The following is a 23,323-nucleotide window of genomic DNA, read 5'->3' on the forward strand; positions in this document are numbered from 1 at the left end:
ATTCAATTACTCAAGTACAAGCAGTGTTTGGTCTCATAGAGGGGTTACCAGTGAGAGTGCGTGTGCACCAGGGTTCATCTGTGAGAAACTGCTGTTCATTCTGGTGATGGAGAACATTAGCAAACAGGTCGGAGGGGACAGATGAACAAACTTGCTGTATGCAGATGATGTGGCATTACAGGTAATCTTTGAGCAAAAAATTCAGGAAAGGATAGGAGAATGGAATGCAAAACTAAAGATACATGGAATGAAACTGCACACTGATAAGGAGCTGTAATGTCAGTAAATGGTAGAGTTCAGAAGAAGATGAGAATTGAGATAGACGGGAAAATAGTGGAACCGTTTAACAGCTTCAGGTAGCTGGGAGGGGTGGTTGAGGAGAAGGGAAGTCTGAATGTAGAGATCAAAGCTAGAATCAGAGGGGCTGCAGCCAACTGGCATAGAGTATCGTGTAGAGTAGGACAGAAGAACACTAAGGAAAGTGGATAGTAAGGTGAGGTGTACAAACCAGTAGTGCAACCAGTACTCATGTATGGCACAGAAACCTGGGCAGTAAAGCCAGAGCAGTCGAGGAAGCTAGAGGTGATGGAAATGTAGTGGTAAGATGCACACTGTGGGATAGACAAAGAAATAAGGACATAAGAGCCAAAGTCAAAGTAGCTCCAATTGCAGAAAGGGTCAAACACATTATGGGGGCTTGGGCACATGTGCAGAAAAACAGAAGATAATTTGGTGAAGAAGATTTGGGACAGACAGGAAGAAACTAGGGCATTCAGCAAAGAGGTGGCTGGATTTTGTGAGATATGACCTGTGACTGTCAGGCATGAGTGTCAAAGAAGGTAGGAGAGTGGCATGGAATAGAGAGACATGACAACAGTTGACATGACACCCCAACCTCATGTAGAAAATGGGAAAAGGGAGTTATGATGATGACGATACTTGTTTGGGCTGTCTTTGGATATTCGTATTGCAAAATATAATGGCTAATAATCACCATGGGAAAACGGGGCTCTGCTTCTTAAGATCCTCACAGATTCATAGCTTAGTAAGTACCTATGAATCTAAATGGACAAGCGATAACAGGACTGAAGAGATAAGATTCTAAACTTTGGTATCTTTACAAAATGACTGAAAAACGAAAATCTGGCACAGGCCTCCAAGTCCTTTCTTTCTTTGGAAATAGAAATACATAAAACCCTCTGCCCATCTTGCAGGCTGACAATGGCTGTTTGGCTTTTAAATGTAACAGTTCCAGAACTGGAGGAAAACAAGATGTGGTTTACTGGGCAAGGAGGAATACCCTGGAAAGGAGGGATGAAGGGATTCCCACTGCGTAGTGCACCCCTGTCAAATTACTTTGCGAGCCCATTTGACTGAAACAGTATGATGCCACATAGGAAGGTGTACACTAAGACAGAGGGAGAGACTGACAGGAAGAGAGGGTGGGGGAGTGTGATGAGGCCAGTAGTCATCCAGGCGTTCTGAACTGTCCTGGACTTTGACAAGCTTTCCCTTTCTTTTTAGAGCCTCCTTAAACATTGCATTTTAAAATTCTGTTCTTGGCACCTTGCTGCTTGAATTGCTTTTAGAAAAAAAGATGCTGACGGGGAAGGAAAATTTTATTTGCCTGAACAAAGGAAGGCTGGAAGATTAGGATCACTCCATAAATCATCTTTCTCCTCCCATCACATTTCTTGAGTACCTCTGCTATTGTAGGGCTAAACAGAACTTTATTTTCTGGGGAGACTTTAAACTTTCAGTTTTAATCTGTTAAGGAAGATTTTGAGAACATAACCAGCATATCTTGAAGGTTCATTGGTAAATACTAAGCTATTTAAGCCTAGCCAATAATTCCAGGTCAGGCTCAAACCCTGTATATTGTGCCTATGGAGTGAAGACCTTAACCATTATGCTAAACACACTTGTGACTGACCCAGAAGTTGCTGTGAGACACATTATCAGCAGCATTATAGGAACCCTTTAAGGCATACTTAATTACATGACATGCAGAAACAGATGAAGCATTCAAAGAAATGTTCATCTCTTAAGAGTGAAGGTTAACTGTTAACTTTTTTCATGTTCTGTAAAAACGGAAGTAAAGGGTGTGAGGTTGGCATAGTGGTCAAGGTGTTCACCTTGCAAACACAAGGTGCAGGGTTTGATTCTCACATGGGGTAATTAACTAGGCTTAAAATAGCCCACAAGGGCAGTTAGCCTAGTAAAAGCCTATGTGAGCCTGGCAGTTTAAAATTCTGAAAGCTGAAGTGGCAGAAAATAAAACTTTCTTCCCAAAATTGTCAAAAGCTTTCCTATCCTTGTCGGAGGGAGTGGAATTAGCATTATCAATTTGTCTAACAGAAGCAGTTTTTCATAAGGAAATTCTTCAGGGTCTGCTTTAGTAATAGAAAACAAGAATTTGAGTGAGAGGTACCTTATATAACCTGCCATACTTCTTGGGGTCAGGGGTTTGACTGTCAGGGAAACAAAAAGCCATCAGAAAAACATTCTCCAGAGCAGATAAAACAGGAGATACATTTACAAGTTGAGGAACATCAAACTGTAACAAATCATTCTCGGTACAACAAAAAGAATGTGTCATTTTAGATAAGGCATCAGAAAAAGATAAATCCTCAGGAGGGAAGTCTGAAGTCACACTCTCCTTAGAATCAGAATCTTCAGCCTGAGAAGAAGACCTTGAAGCATGACATTCTCTCTCCAATTCTTGCCCTTCTGATGAAAATAAGTATCGGAAAGATGGAACTATTTTATTTTCTTATCTAAAGGAGAAACAGGCACAGTAAAGCAGAAATCAATTCCCTGACAAATTCCAGCAAGTCTTCCTTGTTCCTAAAAACAGAGACAGGAGAAGGTACATTTATTGTTTTACTTTTTGTTTACCTTTCCTGGGCGAATTCCCTGAAAAAGGATGACAATAATACAGGCACACTCAGCTAGGGTTCAGACCTGGTGAATTCCCTGGAAAAGGATGGCATAATACAGGCACACTCAGCCAGGGTTCAGACCTGGTGAATTCCCTGGAAAAGGATGACATAATACAGGCACACTCAGCCAGGGTTCAGGCTTCCTACCTGAGTAAAGTGGCATCCAAACACGAACAAGATGGTTCTCTCTTGCTCATGTAGAATAATCCCACAGCCACAGCGGACATGCCTATCCTCTGGTCCTTAGTGATGTAGGTGCTATACCATAGGAACTGGGGGAAACCAATGAATGATTTCAGGAACTAAGACCAGCCATGGCAGACTCACTCATTGGTGAATGAGACAAAGAAAGAGTCGGCCTGACACCCAAAGACTCCCCGACAACCTTTTTTTCTTTTTATGGACAGGAAGGTAAGAACTGAGGAAATTGGTAGCTTATTATCTGATTAGCCATAAAAGAAGCCTCAAAGAAAGTAGCAGTCCACAAAAATCACAAAACCTGATAGGCCAAAGAAGAGCCATAAAGACGATAGAGTGAACTATTGAGGATAAGAAAGAAATTATGTATTGTTACTATTATGTAAAAAGTCCAGAATTTCCAGACACAAGATATGCAAAACAATTAAGAGAGAAATTAGAGGAAAGAATAATACTTCCACAGGAAAAACTGTCAGAAGCTTTAAAATTTGTGTTCATTAATACAACAGATTTTTGAAAACAGTATATAGATCAAGAAACTGTGATCTGTTTGGAAAAAGAAGCATCTGAGGAAGTGTGAAAATATAAATAACAAAACCTAAGAGATATTTGAAAAATATAAAAAAGAAATATGGACATGGGAAAGAAAGAGAGAATTGATATTGTGCAATATTTATGCAAAGGAGAAAGCCAAATTAACTAATATAGGGAAGGCAACCCCAAAGATATTCAAAGAGAAATACAGGCAAAGACATCCAGATATGGAAAATTTCAAAATAAAAAAATAATGTCACAAAGATGGAATGTGGAAAAGAAGATTAATAAAGCGGAAGTTAAAGAAATATAAGTTGATGGCACAGTGGTGCAGTGGTAGCATTGTTGCCTCACAGCAAGCGGTTCTCCAGTTCGATTCTCGACCGGGGTGCCTTCTGTGTGGAGTTTGCATGTTCTCCCTGCATTCATGCAGGTTTCCTCTGGGTGCTCTGGTTTCCTCCCACGTTGCAAAGACTTGCGTCTGGAGTGTTTCTCCTCGGCCCTCTGCTGAAAATTGGCTTTGTTCCAGGTTGGACTTTCCCAGTAAACAAATGTTAAATAAATAAAATAAATAGTTGAAGTTATGGAGTGCCTGCAAAGTGAAGGATTTAATGTAGAAGGTCTAACACAGACTACATCACAGCATGATGGAATGAGTCCCCAGAATAAGGAAAAGCAAGAAGATCAGGAGACGTGAAGAAGAAATATGGGCATGAGAAAGGAAAAGAGATTTAATATGGTGTAATATTTATGTAAAGGAGAAAGCAAAACTAACCAATACAAAAAGAGCAGCACCAAAGGTATTTGAAAAAAATATATAGGAAAAGGAATCCAGATATGGAAAACTTTACAATACAAAAAATAAGAAGACTAAGAAAAAGAGTAAAAAAAGAAATTAGTAATGGAGAAGTCAAAGAAATAGAAATTGCGGTTATGGAGAACCTGCAAAGAGAAAGATTTAATGTAGAAAATCCAACATAGAAAGCACCACAGCAGGATGAAACAATGGATATCCAAATTAAGGGGAAACCAGTAGAACAGGAAGCAACTGACCAGGTGCCATATCAAGATATTTTGCAGCTTTCCACAGGAAACCAGTGTAAATGTTCACTTGAAGCTAAACAGCAAGGAAAGGAACAGGAAACTGTGGAAACTCTGATGCAGTCAATGTTGAGGAGTGATAGGCCAGTGAGCTCCCATGTGACAGAACAACGGATGGCACAGGATGAAATTGAAGAGAATGTGCCACAGGAAGATGCTATAGAACTTTCTATAGAATGTCTGCAGGAAATGGAAAACAAGGGATGTACCCTCAGTTTGGAAGAAAAGGAGTTAAGAGAAGAGTTGCTTGATTTAATGGACATGGATAGATATATCAAGATCAGGACATTTTTTGAGATGGTACGGCATGCCAGCACCTCTACTGGTGTTAATTTTAAGTAATTTTCTTATTTTTAACAAAAAAAAAAAAAAAGCTTACTTTTTTAAGGGCTAGAATGCCCTTTGCATCCAGTCGCACAGATGCAGAAGATTCTTTGTCTGTGCAACTGATTGTTTACATCTTCTTTCGCGTGCACAGAATTTGAACTCCTGAAGGTGTTTTTGGACTGTGGAGTGAGAACTACAAATGAACAAGTGAGTGGAAGGTAGGTGCATGTCCGTGTTAAGACAAGTGTGTGTAAAATGCTGGAGTTATGAAAGGATGCTCATTGTACCCCATATTATCGGCTCTTGGCTTATTTGCTTTCTATACAGCTTGATGAAATAATGCCTATATAATACCAATAGCTAGGCCTGAGATTTATTATAGCTATTTTATTTTTGTCTGTGACTTACTACTCACCATTTCTGTTGTCCAGGATTTCATTTAGCCTATTTTAGGACTGGTTCAATATATTTGAACAATGTCAGAGTATGCAATCACAGGAAATAAGTAAAACTGTAATCATTCATTTAAAAATAGTATGGACACCTCTGTTCTTTTACCAAAATCACATTTTAGGATCATTGTGTTTAAAGATTTTTTTTCAGTTAACTGAATTGCAAGTGGCATTACAATATGAAGGAAAGATTGCCTTCATATCATAGCAACTTATCATAACTGGTCCATAGAAATCTGTTAAAACTGAAAATCAGATCTCGCTGGACTTTTTAAAAAAATCCACATTTTCCATCTAAATATTATTGGTATGTAGAAGTTCATAGATATGGAAAAATATGGTGTGAAGGTCCTCTGAAAATTTCATGGAATATTTTACCTGCAGACAATTGTGATGCTGGTTTACAAGATCTTGATCCAGAACTCTGTAAGTTGGCTCATTTCTGGGTTAACCTGTGTCAGTGATATGGTGCATTTCTTCTTCCATTTTCCCAATTACTGTGAGATTCCTTTCAAATCAAATTACGGAGGATGCAACTTCTTTGGTACCATTATATAAAGTGTTAATTTCAGATATGGACCAGTACTAACATCTCGGTATTGCTTTGGTGTCCTTCACAGAGAGCAGATGAAGGTCCTCAATGACACAACACACGAGGTTTGTTTATTTTGCTTCCATCGATTAAACCTGGAAATGTTTTGCCCTTTTCTTTCCTGGTTTATCTGACATATTTGTGATTCTTATGCAACCAAGGATTTAGAAAGCTAACTGTTGGTTTCCATTGTATGTAGACAATAGATTTACTATGTTACACAGGTATGAAGCAATGCCAGGATGAAAGGAGCTATTAAAATGTAATGTTTTTGTCTTTATTCATTTCTCTATTGTTCATCTGCAATCAGAGTGTTGTTTTCATGGCTTAGGATGTGTGTGTACGAGTAGATAATAAGTAGGTGTGTGTGTGTGTGTGTGTGTGTGTGTGTGTGTGTGTGTGTGTGTGTGTGTGTGTGTGTGTGTGTGTGTGTGTTTATAAGAAGTAGCAGGTAATACGTAGGTGTGTGTGTGTGTGTGTGTGTGTGTGTGTGTGTTTATAAGAAGTAGCAGGTAATAAGTAGGTGTGTGTGTGTGTGTGTGTGTGTGTGTGTGTGTGTGTGTGTGTGTGTGTGTGTGTGTGTGTGTGTTTATAAGAAGTAGCAGGTAATAATGAGGGGTGTGTGTTTATAAGAAGTAGCAGGTAATAAGTAGGTGTGTGTGTGTGTGTGTGTGTGTGTGTGTGTGTGTGTGTGTGTGTGTTTATAAGAAGTAGCAGGTAATAAGTAGGTGTGTGTGTGTGTGTGTGTGTTTGTGTGTGTGTTTATAAGAAGTAGCAGGTAATACGTAGGTGTGTGTGTGTGTGTGTGTGTGTGTGTGTGTGTGTGTGTGTGTTTATAAGAAGTAGCAGGTAATAAGTAGGTGTGTATGTGTGTGGGTGTGTGGGTGTGTGTGCATGTAGTAGACATAAACATAACTTCAGTGATTTGTGCTAGTGGATATCTTGTCAGACATGTATCATCAGGATGAGCACTGAGAGAGACAGATTCCTGTGCTGTGCCGATAGCCTGCATAAGTCTCTGTGTTACATGTTACAAGATCTCAGCTCATACATACAGTCTAGTCTACAGATGATAACCGAGTTTAAAATGGTGTGTGGCTTTTGCAGGTTGACAGATTTTACAGGGTACTAAACATCAAGGTAATGAATTTTAGATTTTGATCTGATCCATTTCTTGTACATGTTGACAGCTTTCTTGAAATAGCAGGATACTGCTAATTAGGTAAGTGTGCACTTAATTTGGTTTCCTAGTTTAGCCAACAAACAGTTTCAGTTCTGTTAGTCATTATGATACAAGTGATAAGAACAAGCTCTGAATCTTTTACAGTACACAACATATGCAGAGTAACCTAGCAAATTTTGTATTTGGTAAAGGTAATTGAGGTGGCAGGATATTAATAAAATGGTAAATAGGTAGTGTAAATTTAACGCATTTTGAAATGTCACATTAAGTAAAGGATATTGTTACACAAGATTATAAAATAGATTAATTAGGGAAAATTGTAGGTTGTAGTATAATGAATATGCAAATCAGTTACTAGGCTAGATTCATCAACACCAACAATATAATTTTTAAGTGTGTCATTGTCTACTAATGTTTTAAAAGTCTAAGATGACAATGAATGTAAACCATAATGTGGATATTTATTATCTAAAATGTGTCAAGGTGTAATACATACATATTTTTTCACAAAAGCCGTACAGTGATATAAATCATAACAATATACTTAATCACCCAATGCAAAATCTAAGCCAAGATCTAGCTAGCTACAATTAATTCTGTGTGAGCTTTAGATTATCCGATGATATCTCAAAAAATGTTATGAATGACTCATGATGAAATGTTACCTTCCAACGGATACAGACTGGAGAATAGCCTATATAAAACACTGTGGAATATTTATATAATAAATGCCCTGATAACTTTTAAATGATACTAGTCAAACAACATTACATCATTCCATTTTAGTGATGAAAGTACTGATGTAATCATGTTCCTGGGTGCAAAGTATGGTTTGATTAGAACCAACAAGAGTAAAAAAGTAGTAAAAAAGTACTGCCAAAATCCACGGAACACGGAGCCCAGACTCACAATGTTACACCAGATACTCAAAACCACGTACTGTAAAGCGTTAAGCGTTTAATTGTAAAATCCACTTTTCGTCAAGGAAACACCTCAACTTCTTCAGAACAATCAGACATTATAGTCCAACCCATTTAAATACAATGAAACCAAGTCACATGTTTGAATACATTAAATCCGTTACCATTTAAAAATATATCGTCATTCAGTACACAATTTATATTACAAACTTCTATTATTAAAAATATATTGTAAAAAAGATGTTATGAAGAAAATATATTATAAAAAAGTATGTTATAAAAAGTATTATCAAACAATATTATCAAAAAGTATTACAAAGCTCACAACCATGTAAAACATTTGAATATACTATAATCTATATGAATTCTAAAACTTCTACGTTTGACTCACTTCCAATAAAATGTTGCGAATATACTATCTTCCTAATGCCAATGTAAACACCACTTATTAATTCTTTGGTAACTTACTTTATCTCATTAAATTCTTTAAACGCAGGATACACATAATTGAACATGTTTCGTTTAAACCTGGATATTGGCAAGCATTTGACCTTAATTGCCAAAGTAATTCACTATTTTCTAATTTTAATGATTCAGGTCCACCCCTCCCGTCACTTCTTAGTTGATGAATGACCCCAAATTTAAATGTATGCCCTGGGTGTTCATTCACATGTCTAGCCAGTGCATTTTCCAATTTACTGTTGTTTATACAGTAAATATGTTCATAGATTCTTTTGCCCAGCTTTCTGTCCGTCTTACCTATATAGAAAGCTGGGCAAAATGAACACTTAGCTAGATAGACAACTTGTTTACTCGTACAATCAAATCTTCCTGGTATTTTAAATTTCCTATTCCCTATAGAAAAATAAGTACTTGTGTCTATATATTTACAAATACGGCACATCCCACACTTGAACATCCCATCTCTATTACTAGATGTCCTAAATTTAGTCTCTAAAATAGATTTCAAGTTATTTCCTCTCCTGAAAACCACTTTAGGCAATGAAGGAAATAAATCCCTAAAGTGGCCATCCTTCATCAAGATGTCCCAATTCTTTTGAATGATACTTGATACTTCAAGTGAATCAATATTAAAGGTAGAAATGAAACTATATGGACTGAAGGATTGTTTCTCTGCTCTAACCCAGGAGTTGTCTTGTGCTATGTCACTTAAAATTGGGTTATATACACCTACAACTCTTTTATGTTGGACTTCACTCATCAATTCATGTATTAAACCAAGTGGATAACCTCTCTGGGAAAAGAAGGACTGTAATAATTAACATTTGTCTTCAAAGTCTTTGTCATTGGAAACCATTCGGGCAGCTCTGACCAGTTGTCCCTTTACCACAGATCTTTTTTGAGATAAAGGATGACAACTGGTATAATGTAAAAACATATTTGAATATGTATCTTTCCGATGGATCCTAGACACATACATTTTTCTCTGATTATCTTTACTGAGTTCCACATCTAAATATACTATTTTGTTGTTACTAAAAGTTGATGTGAAACTCAAAAAATTGGTGCTATCATTAAGACACTCAAGCATTCGTTGCATCTCGTCAACCTTACAACCAAAAAGAATAAAAATGTCGTCAAGGAAACGAGTGTAAAACCAAATTTTTTCTTTATATAAAGGGTTGTTAAACACAAACTCTCTCTCCCAATGGGCCATAACTAAGTTTGCGATGCTAGCACCACAGGGAGAACCCATAGCCACCCCTACTTTCTGTTGATAGATTGTCGTGTTGAATAACACAAAATTATATGATAAAACTGTGTCAATCAGTTCTTCTACAAGTTTAATATCTTCAATAGGCGCTCCCAGGAAACGCAGCATATTTGCAACCCATTCAATAGCCTCCTGTTGGGGTATAGATGAATATAAATCTTTCACATCTATTGTTACAAACAAGTAGTCACCACTATATCTCAATTTATTTATATTTTCTAAAAAGGACCATGAATCCTTTGAAATTTGTGTTTGCTGTTTTACATATTTCCTTAAGATATTGTCAATTACCTTCGCACAAGTGTAGGTAATACTATTCCTACTGTCCACCAATGGTCGCATTGGTGGACATTCAATATTTTTGTGCACTTTTGGAATGCCAAATAAGATAGGTAACCTAGGTGCTGGTTGGGTCATAAAATTATACATGGTTTTATCTATCCTTGCTTCAATGTATAATTCCTCTATTAATGCCCTAACCCTTCCGTATGCACCATTTAATTCATTTCTGGATACCTCCTCGTATGTGTCACTTTCAAGTATGTTCAACATTCTGTTGTTGTAATCAACAATATCCATTATCGCCAAACCCCCGCCCTTGTCCGGTTTCATTATTCGGACTTGAACTTGACCTAAAAAGGTCAGAAAATCTCTCTCCTGCCTACTGGTGTTGAATTGTTGTGTTTTAGTATGTCTTGAAGTGTGCATTTTACTTTCCAAATTACGTAAATCTAGTTCACTTAACTGTTCATACAGTGCTATTAGTGGGTGTTCAATTATGTGTATCCTGCATTTAAAGAATTTAATGAGATAAAGTAAGTTACCAAAGAATTAATAAGTGGTGTTTACATTGACATTAGGAAGATAGTATATTCGCAACATTTTATTAGAAGTGAGTCATACGTAGAAGTTTTAGAATTCATATAGATTATAGTATATTCAAATGTTTTACACGGTTGTGAGCTTTGTAATACTTTTTGATAATATTGTTTGATAATACTTTTTATAACATACTTTTTTATAATATATTTTCTTCATAACATCTTTTTTACAATATATTTTTAATAATAGAAGTTTGTAATATAAATTGTGTACTGAATAACAATATATTTTTAAATGGTAACGGATTTAATGTATTCAAACATGTGACTTGGTTTCATTGTATTTAAATGGGTTGGACTATAATGTATGATTGTTCTGAAGAAGTTGAGGTGTTTCCTTGACGAAAAGTGGATTTTACAATTAAACGCTTAACGCTTTACAGTACGTGGTTTTGAGTATCTAGTGTAACATGGTTTGATTAGAGTATTACTGTTGAGCTGAGAAAGTATGTTCCATTAGCAACTAAACATTATTTTATTGGCTTGGATTCCAGACTTATTCCTGGATTTCTCATCACATCAGAAGCTCATACAGTACCATCCTGAGATGAATACAGCATGATGTCATTTTTTTTTCACTTCTGAGCTATAGAAATCCATTTCAATAAATGTCCCATCTGCCATAGATTAAATCATGTAAAAGCTGATGTCATTATTATAAGCTCTGGAAAAAGACATGCAGTTGCTAAATCACCTCTGTCTTCCTCACACATTTCATAAGGCTTTGCTGTTTATGCAATGACCTTGTTATTTCTATTCTGAAGTACTCTAGTTATGATGTGCATCCATTTTAGACACATGACGTTGCACAGACTCCCAAAAGGACAGAAGTCTAGCTAGATGATTGCGGGAAAATAAACTAAAACATTTTCCTTTAACTTTCTGTAAAATACTTTTGCAGTCATGTCTACTTAAGCAAAATGAGTGCAACACCCCAATTATTGATGTCCACTATCAGGCTTAATAATTTGCTGTGAGGAGTGACTTCAGTTGTTGCATTATGAAGAGAGAAGATTTTATTTATTTTTTCATGAAAGAGGATTTGCAGAAAAAAAAAGGTATTTGGGGGGTCGGGATGAGTTGGGGCAGGGGTTAACCCAAATGATGCAACATATGCATACCACCACCTTTTTGCTTACAAAAAAAGCACCAATTAAGATCAATGAGAGAAATAGACCGCAGAAGGTTAATAAAACCCAAAAAGTCAGAAGTCTGATAAAACAAATGAACACAGTAATTAGGACTGTCCATAGAGATCCATGCCATATAACAGAAGTAAACAGGACATGTTACTGTGCAGCTAAATTAATAACTGATAAAGTTCTACCACAAGAACACAGGGTAGTGAGGGGAAAGAAGGGGAGAAATTGCACACCACCATGGAAGTATCAGATAGAGAAAACTATAAAGCAATTAAGACAAGAAGTGTCACTGATAGAAGACTATAGTGTCACTGATAGAAGACTACAGGAGAGGGAATAGATCAACAAAAATATTAAGAAAGATAGATGTGATAAAAGCAATGTGCAGTATTAGAACAGACCAGGATCTATCATGCACTATTGCAAATAAACAAAAATTTTTAGTACAGGCATCAAAACTTAGAAGATACACAGATAAATATAAGGGAAAAGTACAAAATAAGCAGTTTATTGATGACCCAAAAAAGTTTTATAGAGAATTGGGAAATAAGGTAAAAGGAATTGAAAGATTGCCAAAAAAAAGTAGTAGTAGATACATTTTGGAGAAGTACCTATGAAGATCCTGTGGAACATAACAAAGATGCTAAATAGATCGAAGAAGTAAAAGAAAGAATAAGAAGTTTAATGGTATAGGATATGAAATGGGATGAAGTAACAGCCAGAGAGAGTGAAACAAAGTTAATAAGAGCCTCTAAATGGAAAATCGCAGGCCCAGATGCAGTACCTAACTTTTGTTTAAAAGTATTAACATTTTTGCATGAGGATTTAGCTATGAGTAAGAACTATTTATATGTGCACTCCAAACGGACACCAACCTGGCTAACAACAGGCAAAACAATGCTCTTACTTAAGAGTGAACCTGCAAGCTACCCTAAAAATTACAGACCAATAACTTGCCTTCCGACTATGTATAAACAAAACATGGGAATTGACGCAAAGTTTATAGTCATTTAGAAGAAAACTCAAGTATGGCAGTAGAACAAAAGGGCAATAAAATAAAGTCATATGGAACAAAGGATTATTTGCTGTTAAATAAAGTTATAGTGGAGAACTGTAAAAAAAGGGAATAATTTACGTATGTCATGAATAGACTACAAAAAAGCATTTGATAGTATCCCACATTTATGGATAAAAGAGTGATTACAATGTATAAGATACACACTACACTTATTGACTACATTACAGTGACCATGAAACAATTTCAGACCAATTTGCAATTAAGCCATGATAAAGGACAGATTATTATCCTAGGGATAAAAATTCAAAGGGGATATTCCAGAGTGACTCTCTGTCACCGCTGCTATTCTGCCTTGCCTTCAACCCATTAAGCTGTTTACTTAACAGCTTAGGCCATGGCTACAATTTGGCTTCCAGAAAACAACAAATTCTAATGACTTCTTATCTTCTCTTTGTTGATTATTTAAAACTGTATAGCTCATCAGATGAGGAACTGAAAGCACAGCTACAGGTTGTCAAAACTTTTTCAGGTATTAGAATGTCATTTGGTCTTGATAAATGTGTAAAAGCAACCTTTAAAGCAGGAAAACTGCAGCACCAAGAAAACATCAGTTTGGGACAAGAATGTGATATAAAACAACTTGAGCAAGAGGGAGTGTATAAATACTTGGGAACTGATGAAGAATCAGCAATAAAACCTGAACAAATGTGAATAAAACAGTAAGGAATACTTTAGAAGACTTTAATCCTGAGAACAGCATTGACATCTATGAACAAGAATCAGGCTATAAACCAGTTTGCTCTCCCTGTCCTAACTTACAGTATTGGAGTGATTGACTGGCCCCAAAAAGTGTTGGATAGATTAGATATTAAAACAAGAAGGATGCTTCATGCTCACCAAATGATTTATAAAAATCAGTGTATACCAAGATTATATAGTCCTCATTCCAAAGGAGGGGTGGGCCTCCTTGAAACTGATTACATGCATTGATCTGCAATCATGGGACTCCACACATATCTACTGACCTCACAAGATCCAAATGTAGTGAAAGTTCTGAAACATGAGGAGAATAAATCTAAGATGACATCTCTGCTTAATTTAGCAGAAGCATATCAATGTCAAGCAGAAATGGAAATCAAACCAGAAATAGATAAAAACCAGGCAGCAACTGAATGTGCCAAAAACAAAAGAAAGAATATAAGGTGATGGACTAGATGAGAAGGCAAGAAATGTGGAAAAAGCATAAATATAGTTGCAAGTATAGAAAACGTCTGGAAAAACCTCATGTTTACCAGGAAAGAACGCAGGAATGGTTAAGGAGAGGTGTATTCAAACCAGATGAAAGGTTAATATTGGCAGCCCAAGATAGTGGGTTACATACATTCTGATTTACAAAGTTCATTGAACATGTGGGAGAAACACACAAATGCAGGTTTTGTAAAACTGAATTAGAAACAGTCACACACCACATTGCTGGTTGCGACACATAATAATGTGGCGAGAATGTTGCACTGGGGATTGTGCAAACATTATGGTATTGAAGTGGCTGAAAAACACTGGTAACATGAGCCACAAAGCATCTTAGAAAATGATGAAGTCTATATCACATGGGATCACCCATTACCAACAGTTCAAAAGACAGATGCTAGAAAACTGGATATAGTGGTCCAAGAAAAGAAGACAAAAGTAGCATTGATCATTGAAATCACCCCACCCAGTGACTTCAGTGTCTTGCATATGGAGAGACACAAATTCATAAAATACCAGGATCTGCAGGCAGAAATGAGACCCATGTGAAGAAAGGTACCCAGACGGTTCCAATAGTAGTAGGAGCAACGGGTCTTATGAAAAAAATCTACAATTATATTTGGATATGTTACCAATCCATGTAACCCTGTATGAATTGCAGAAGGAGTCGTTACTAGGCACATTGCGGGTGCTGCGAATAGCACTTTTGGCTGACATCAAAGATTGAAACAATACTAATTTCATGAACTTTAATCATACTTTGACTTAAGAATGCGGTCCATTCCCATTATATTAGAAACCCAAAAGATTTGGAGAAATTAAAAAAAGCAGAGCCTGCAAAAATCAATAAAATCTATGCTAGATAACAAAAGTGGTTTTAATGTATAAAAAAAACACTCTTGACACTCCCAAAAAGTACCAAGACTAACACACTGTCTATGCAAGTAGTAGAATATATCTCTACTAATCATACTGTAAGAACAACAATCATATGTTACTACCTGCTATACCTTTAGTTGTATGTCTAAACCAATATGCTTATGTAAATATCTTATGCAACCATATGTTATTATTTGCTATTTTTTTAACTGTATTTGTAAACCACAATGCTCATGTAACTATCTTATTTATAGTATGTTAGCAATTGTGTCTGGAACTTTGCTCCCTGGGCTTCTGCTGAAAACAGACAGCTTTGTCCAGTCGGACCTCCCCAGTAAACTAATGTAAAATAAATAAATAAATAAGTTTTCACAGGCATTCACCGAACTCAAAGCCCTTGTATCAGAATGGCAGACCAAACAAAAACAGTTTCTTAGCATAACTGGCTTCACAGAAAAATAAAATATTGCTAAGTTTTCTCAAGGATGGGACTATCTGCTCAGCCTTGGAGGATATCTAGCAACCAACACTTCCACAAAGCCAGCCAATGGAGCTCACTTTAGTAGTAAGAAAGCTTTAAAGATTTTGGCACTCTGACAGTCTGTTATATTGAACCCTGCTTGAGTGCCTGACAGCGCATGTGGAAGGTGTTCTTAAGCTTTGACAGCTGGTCAGTTGGTGAGGATAGGACCCAAATAGCTTATGACTTCAGCAGTGATCTAAGAATTAAGGATTCTTCTCTTTAACCATTCTCCATGTATGCACAGCAATACTATAATGGTGTTTTATAACCTGTAAGATAATATTACACTCACAGTGATCCCATTCTCCATGTATGCACAGCAATACTATAATGGTGTTTTATAACCTGTAAGATAATATTACCCTCACAGTGAATGCCACCATCTGATACTTGATAATAAGCTCGTTCTTACCCCTACTAGAGGTAGCAACATCCTTGACCTGGTCATTACTAACATGGGTGACCATTGCTCTACACTAATAGTCAATTCCTCCCTGGTTAGATCCGACCACAAACAAATCACCTTGGAAATTCATATCCCTCCCATCCCCCCTGCAAAGGTAACCACCATGAAAAACTTCTCCAAAGTTAACTTTGGGCTCCTAAACACATAGCTGGCTAACTTCACGGCCCCCATGCAAATGGAGAATAGTTGCATGACCACCGAATCATACACCAATGCACTGTACGAACATGTACTCAAATGCATGGATCTCGCCATACCTAAAAGAACCAAGACGCTGTCCTCCAAAAAAAAGAAAGCCAATCTGGTGGTCCCCTGCCATAAACAAACTCTACAACAGAAGGAGGAAACTGATGCGGAATAAGGTGAAGTCCCAAGACTGGAAAAACTCCCTTATCAGCCTCAACAAAAAGTTGAGATCCTTCATCAAATCCTCTAAAGCTAGTTATGAAAACAGAATTGCAGCAGATAGTAAAGACCATCACAAGGCCTTCTATAGTTATGTAAAGAATCTCCACGGCAATACCCAGATTTGCTCTGAGCTACTGCACAATGGTACCTCCTATACCGAGCCAACAGATATTGTCAGTATACTGGCTGACAGATTCAGTGCCAACTTTACCCTTCTCTCCCCCACCCAAGGACCAATCACAATACCAGTAGATTGCCAGGTACCGAGTATTACTGCTGCACAGGTTAAAACAGCACTGTCCAAGTCCAGGAATACAGCTTCTATGGGACCTGGCAATATCCCTGGCTGTGTTCTACATGAACTACAGAGTGAAATGGCGCCTCACCTCTGTGCCCTGTTCAATCACAGCCTCACCTCAGGCATTTTGCCCTACACAATGGTGCACTGCTACAGACATCACTCTCCACAAAGGAGGAGCAACTACAGACACTGGGAACTATTATCCCATTAGCCTAATGAGTCTGATATGCAAAGCTATGGAATGCATCCTCCTGGACTTAATAAACAAGGATATAGGGAATCTCCAAACTCTGGATCCCACACAGTTTGTTTTTTTGTGAAGGGTAGATCATGGCTACTCAACCTGGTAAACTTCTTTGAGTCAGTCACTAGAGCTGTGAATGAAGGCAAGGTGATTCATACAGTCTACCCTGATCTGGCCAAGGCCTTTGATACTATTCCCCACTCAGGAATCATAGAAAAACTTACTAAGCTAGGCATCAACCCCTATATCACTAGGCGGGTTGCAAACTGGCTCGCAGATAGAACCCACAGTGTGAAAGTAGCTGACTCCAAGTCAGACTGCCGACCAGTCACGAATGGAGTCCCACAGGGTTTGGTCCTGGGTCCTCTCCTGTTTGGTATCTACTTTTCTGAAGTGCAGTCCAACACAAAGGGACTCTGTTTGATAAAGTTCACAAACAGTTGCAAGTTGGGAGCTATTATTAACTCCCCAAGTGATGTTTACATCCTACAGAAAGGCCTCACTGAGACCTACAACTGGTGTCAGAACCATGGCCTTAAGCTCAATGCAAAAAAAATGTGTCATCATCCTCTTTGGGAAAAAACCCAGTTCCCATGAACTACTATATTGATGGTAGTCCATAAACACAGAAGGCGTTATAAGAGATCTGGGAACACAGGTTGAGAGCAACCTCTCTTTTGACCACCACACTGCCACTGTGGTCAGAAAGTCCTTCTATGTGACGCATCTAATTACTAAGGATTTTGCATCCAGGAGGAAAGAGGTCATTGTCTCCCTCTACTGTTCCCTCATTAGGCCAGTCGAATATAATGCCCCATTTGGAATCTACCTCACTAGATACCTGCAACAACTGGAGAGGATACAAAAGTACTGCACAAATAGGATCCTAGGCCTTAAACACTTGTCCTATATGGACAGACTCAAAAAATTCCAACTATTCTCTATCTCTTAGCACCTACTTAGAAGCAATCTCTGCTTGACTTATGAAGCCATGTCTGACCCAGCTCTGTTAGAAATGCTACATCTAAAGAAATGCCAATCCCTCCACACCACATGCTCCAGAGACCTCAGCATATTTACCACAATCAACAGAACGTGCTGGAGGGACAGGTTCATAAGCCAGAGACTGCCCATGCTATGGAATAGACTTCCCACACATGTCAAACAGAGCACCACACTGGTCCTCTTCAAGAGAAATCTTGATGAGTGGATTTGAAATAGAAAATTCACCCCAGAGATCACTCCAGTGTCTCTACTTGACAGAGGCACTGGAAACTAAGGTTGGGTGGCATGATGACAGGGTAATCCTACGGGCTAGGCCTGTAAACCTATGCCATTCCTCCCCAAGTTGGAAAAATGACCTGGATTGGCAAGTCCCATATAGTTATAGGTTCATACATTAGTACTAGGCTAACTGCTGTTGCAGATCACTTTGTCAAACATTTGATGTTTAAAATTAACCCATCCCATTGGCGTTCCAAGATCTATATTTATATATTACTCTTAATTACTCGATCGGAACACTGATATTTTGTGGGATCCCATATGTTGGATTAAAGCATTTAGGAGCTGCACCTGTCCATTTGTAGGATTGGGACAGTTCTGGGGTAAATTTCCTATTTTCTGTTCATAGATACAAATTATGCTTGAATGTGGTCAGATTTTATGTGGATGGGGGTATCTGTTCCAGAACAGTGATATCCTCTGCAAGATATACCCTCTGCAAGATATACTGGTCCCTCAAAACCATTCTGTTAATGTTGCAGAAGAGGTTTAAGTCCCTGAATTGAGTACTTCTGATGCCATTTGACTTGTTGATGTGCAATAAATCCATCAGTAATTGGACTGAGGATGCCTTATGCACCAGACACAGGTCATCTTTTAGCAGTCTGTAGGAGACCAAATATAGTGAATGGGCTTTGAGGCAGTCTATGTAGGACATATTGTATAGACTTTGCATCTTTTTTTGTAGGGTATCTGAGGAAATTCCAGTTGTTCCACATGACTGGACCAATACACAACAAATGGGCATTATACTCAATGATTGTCCTAATGTGGGCAGAGTAAACGGTGACAGTAACATTCCTGGATCAAAAAGCAATCCCGTTGTTTATGAGAAACACAGTAAAAGTGTTGCATTCAATATTTTACCTTAAATGATGACAAGACAATTCTTCCACTCTTTCAGTGGTATTTATTACACACATGTGGGAGCCTCATGGAGAGTACCAGGGAGGCTCCCTGAACAAAGGAATGCATAAGCTTATATGCTAGTGATACTGCTGACAGTACAAAAATATAAACTAGATCAATTAAATTAGTACAAAAGACAATTAACCAATCAGTGGTTTACTTGTAGGCTTAAAGCAGTTCACATTACTATATCTCTAGACAGAAAAGGAAAATCGGATGCACTTCCATATAAGGCACATTTCCTGCTTTCAAGCAGGCTCTTGGTTTTCAGTACTTTTCTACTATTCACAGTTTACTCGGAGTTCGCAGTACAAAGATCTTAATGTATGCATATTATCATATACTCAATTTCCTTAAACACATACTTTAGTCGTTCATATTCTACAATCCCCCATTTGATGCTGTGTAAGCATCACCATTTAGTCTATCATACATTTTCCCTAAGTCTAGCATAACCATGTGGCTGGTTCCTTCAACATTGTCACACATTTTTATTTCATCATCCATATTTATGACTGCAGGCATATAAAACTTTGGCACCTTTTTAGTAGTCTGAGAAGACATTAATTTCAAAATCAATGCTTTGATTAAAAACACAACAAGAAAGGCAATAAGAGCTAATACTGTGATTAATAAAATTAACTTCAATAGTCCACCTCCTCAACCTGAAAACAGGTTGGTTAACCATGCCCATGTTGAGTTATCGGCCTCCTTGGCCTTAGAGAGTTCAGAGACTCTCTGAATGAGTTCAAGATGACTTTCAATTTTGTGCTGATTGTCAGGAATATACGTACAACACTCCTCTTGGATTAAAGCGCAAGTTCCACCTTTCGCTGTTGGGGTGAAATCGAGAGCCATACGGTTTTGGAGGACTACAGCTCTCATAGCAGTCATTTCATCAGTCACTAGTTCTAAAGCAGAAAATGTGACATTGCTTAATACTTCAAGCAATTTGGACAGTTTTCTCAGTTCCCAAATTGTTTTTACTGCCCCGTATGCTGGAATTATGACGTCATCACCCAAGTCCATATGAGATAGTCCTTTGGTGCCAGCATGAGCACCAATAAGTCATGATAATAAATCCATGGTGTCAATTTGGCCTACCAGATTTGCCAGGCTTTTTAACCTCTCAAACATTCCGAATTTTACCTTGAGATAAAGCAGATGTATGTCTGATGGCTAGGACTAAATAACTTAAGAAACAGCTACCAGACCAGTTTCCTGGTAGCCATTTATAGGCGCCTTTACCACACACAAAGTAGCAATTTTCCACTTTAGTGGTGATATTACTTTCTATATAACCTTGTTCAGAATGAAACACCTTCTTATCGATCAATCCCAGCTGTTGGTATAGGACGGAATTATTTCTTACCTCTTCGTATGTTTTATGCACCAGTTCCCAAAATGAATCATAGGTTGTGTTACAGTAGGAGGAGTTATTATTACACCTGTAGGGAACTGTCACATTGCAGATACCTTGACTTTACCAAATTTTTGAAAACACACAATTCCATCTTGGCGGTTAAACAGATGTAATGCTATCCTGTCTTTTGAAGTGATATTTGAAGTGTCATAGATCAGGTTCTTCCAGGTTTCATTAGCCCCAAAGGGACTGTACTTAGCATCAATCCCCCATGAACAGTAGGTAAAGCAGTACAAATCCAACAATCAGAGATATTGAGGGATGATGCATAGGCAAATTCAATAGCTTGGTAGGTGTTGAAAGGTGGATGCCAAATAGCTCGCTTGGTGTGATGCGTCGATGGAGCAGGAAATTAAAATGGCCACATTAAAAATAACAGTACAACAAAAATGACCACCAAAATGGTTGTCCAATATTTTTGTGGAAATGGTTGTTGAGTCTGCATAGTGTCAGGAGTTTGGAGTTTTCCAAAAGGGTAGATGTTAAGCATTGTCATGTACTGGAACAGTTTTACTTTGATTATGAGTAGCAATGGGAGGAGAATCTGGAGTTGAAAAAGGTAAAGGCTGTTGGTCTTCAGACGGCACAACTTGTGTGAAATGTGGATCCAGGTTGGAGATCCTTGCAGTCGCACAGCAGATGATGTTGTCAGAAGAACCAGGAAGGGCCCCTTCCAGCGTGGCTGGAGCACTGTTTTTCTAGAGAAAGACTTAATGTAAACCCAATCACCTGATTGTAGGGCAGATGACAGGAAATGATCTGGAAGATGTTGAACAGCTGCTACTTGTCGTTGGTGAAACTGTAGGAAGGAAACAAGAGATTTGCAGTACGAGAGAATATCATTATCAAATGCATCATATTCAGAAAGGGGTGGTGGTGGTATCATGGGCATACGCAGAGGGTGACCCATGAGAATTTCATGTGGAGAAAGACCCTTAGTAGGATGTGGTTGTGCTCGCATAGAAAGTAAGGCTAGTGGTAAGGCCTGTACCCAAGTTAAGCCTGTTTCTGAAGTGACTTTAGCAAGTCTAGTTTTCAAGGTCTGATTCATTTGTTCAATAATACCTGATGCCTGTGGTCTATATGGGCAATGGAATTTCAAAGTAATGCCTAGCATTGTACACAATGATTCAACTAACTTAGCAGTAAAATGCGTTCCGCGGTCAGAGTATATCTGGGAAGGAACACCAAAACGAGGTAACCATTCATCACACAATATTTTTGCAACTGAAATAGCATTGTTTTTAGCACATGGGTAGGCTTCTAACTATCCCAAAAAAATATCAACAACAGTCAAAACATATTTAAAATGAGTACAAGGTGAGAGTTCAATAAAGTCCCACTGTAAAGCACAAAATGGTCCCATTGGTTTTGGCACTGGTTGAGCGGGAGCCAGAGTGCCTTTTGAAACATTATGCTGTAAACAAATGGAGCACATGCTCTAAAAATTTTGCACAGAAGCAGAAAGTCCTGGGGTGAACCAATCCTTTTGGATTTGTTTGATTAATGCTTGTACCCCTACATGAGCTGGCAAATGATATGCTTTTATAAGAGAATTTAACATAGATATAGGGCAAATTAATCTGCCACCAGGATACTGCCAAAATGAATCAGAGCATTTGAAACAGCTTTGGGCCAGCCATGTTTTTCTTTCTGATTCCGATGCTTCACTTTATAAAGTTTTATAAACAGTAGTGTCAAAAGTAACTGTTTGTAAGATAGGCTGCAGCAATTGTCCCTGAGCAGTATGTGAAAGAGCAGCCTGCTTGGCAGCCCAGTCAGACAAATTATTTCCCTTAACTACTAGGGAGTCGTTAGACTGGTGAGCTGCACACTTGACAACAGCAATTTTAGAAGGTAATAATAAATCCTGTAAAAGGTGATCAATATACAGGTAATTTTTAATTGGTGCCCCAGAGGATGTCAAAACCCCCCTTTCCTTCCACAAGATACCAAAATCAGTATAAATAGTAACAGATCTGTCTTTGGCCATTTTACATGCATGCATAAGTGCCACTAATTCCACGGCTTGTGCGGAATTGCCAGGTGGTAATTGTCCAGTTTGTAAAACCTCAGATGGCGAGCAAACTGACCATGCAGCCTGGAGTTCACCAAAACTATTTTGTAAACAAGACCCATCTACGAAAAGAACTAAATCAGGATTAAGCAAAGGAACATCTTGCAAATCTAACCTAGGAGAAAGAACAGTGTTAACTACAAGTACACAGTCATGTGGTTCACCCTCGTCACTAGTTGGAATCAATGAAGCAGGGTTTAGTGGTGGGCAACGTGTAATTTGAACAGCGGGATTACTTAATAAACTTAACTCATATTTAGTGAGGCAAGCATTAGAAAGATAATGTGTTTTTGTTTTTATGAGTAACGCTTGCACTGCATGAGGTACTGCTAGTATAGTGTCATGTCCTAAAGTCAATGGTGCTGCCATATCGATCAAAACAGCAACGGCTGCCACCGCTCCTAAACAGGGTGGATAGCCAGAAGCAACAGGGTCTGAGTGCTGTAATATGCTGTAGGTCGATAGCCCCCCCCCCCCAATGTGCGCTTGCGCTAGCAGGCCTAGGGCAGTCTTGTTTATTTCACAACAGAAGAAAA

The 23,323-nt window shown here is 38.0% G+C and overlaps 1 protein-coding gene across 1 annotated transcript in view; it reads left to right on the plus strand.

Annotated features, from left to right (window-relative positions):
• The window catches only part of LOC122797869 (zinc-binding protein A33-like), a 350,409-nt gene that overhangs the window by 221,863 nt on the left and 105,223 nt on the right, over positions 1–23,323 (plus strand). The gene's annotated exons all lie outside the window — the stretch shown is intronic.

This window comes from Protopterus annectens, chromosome 3.part1, assembly GCF_019279795.1.
Source record: "Protopterus annectens isolate FY-2018-M chromosome 3.part1, PAN1.0, whole genome shotgun sequence".
In the NCBI taxonomy this organism is placed as follows: Eukaryota; Metazoa; Chordata; order Ceratodontiformes; family Protopteridae; genus Protopterus; species Protopterus annectens.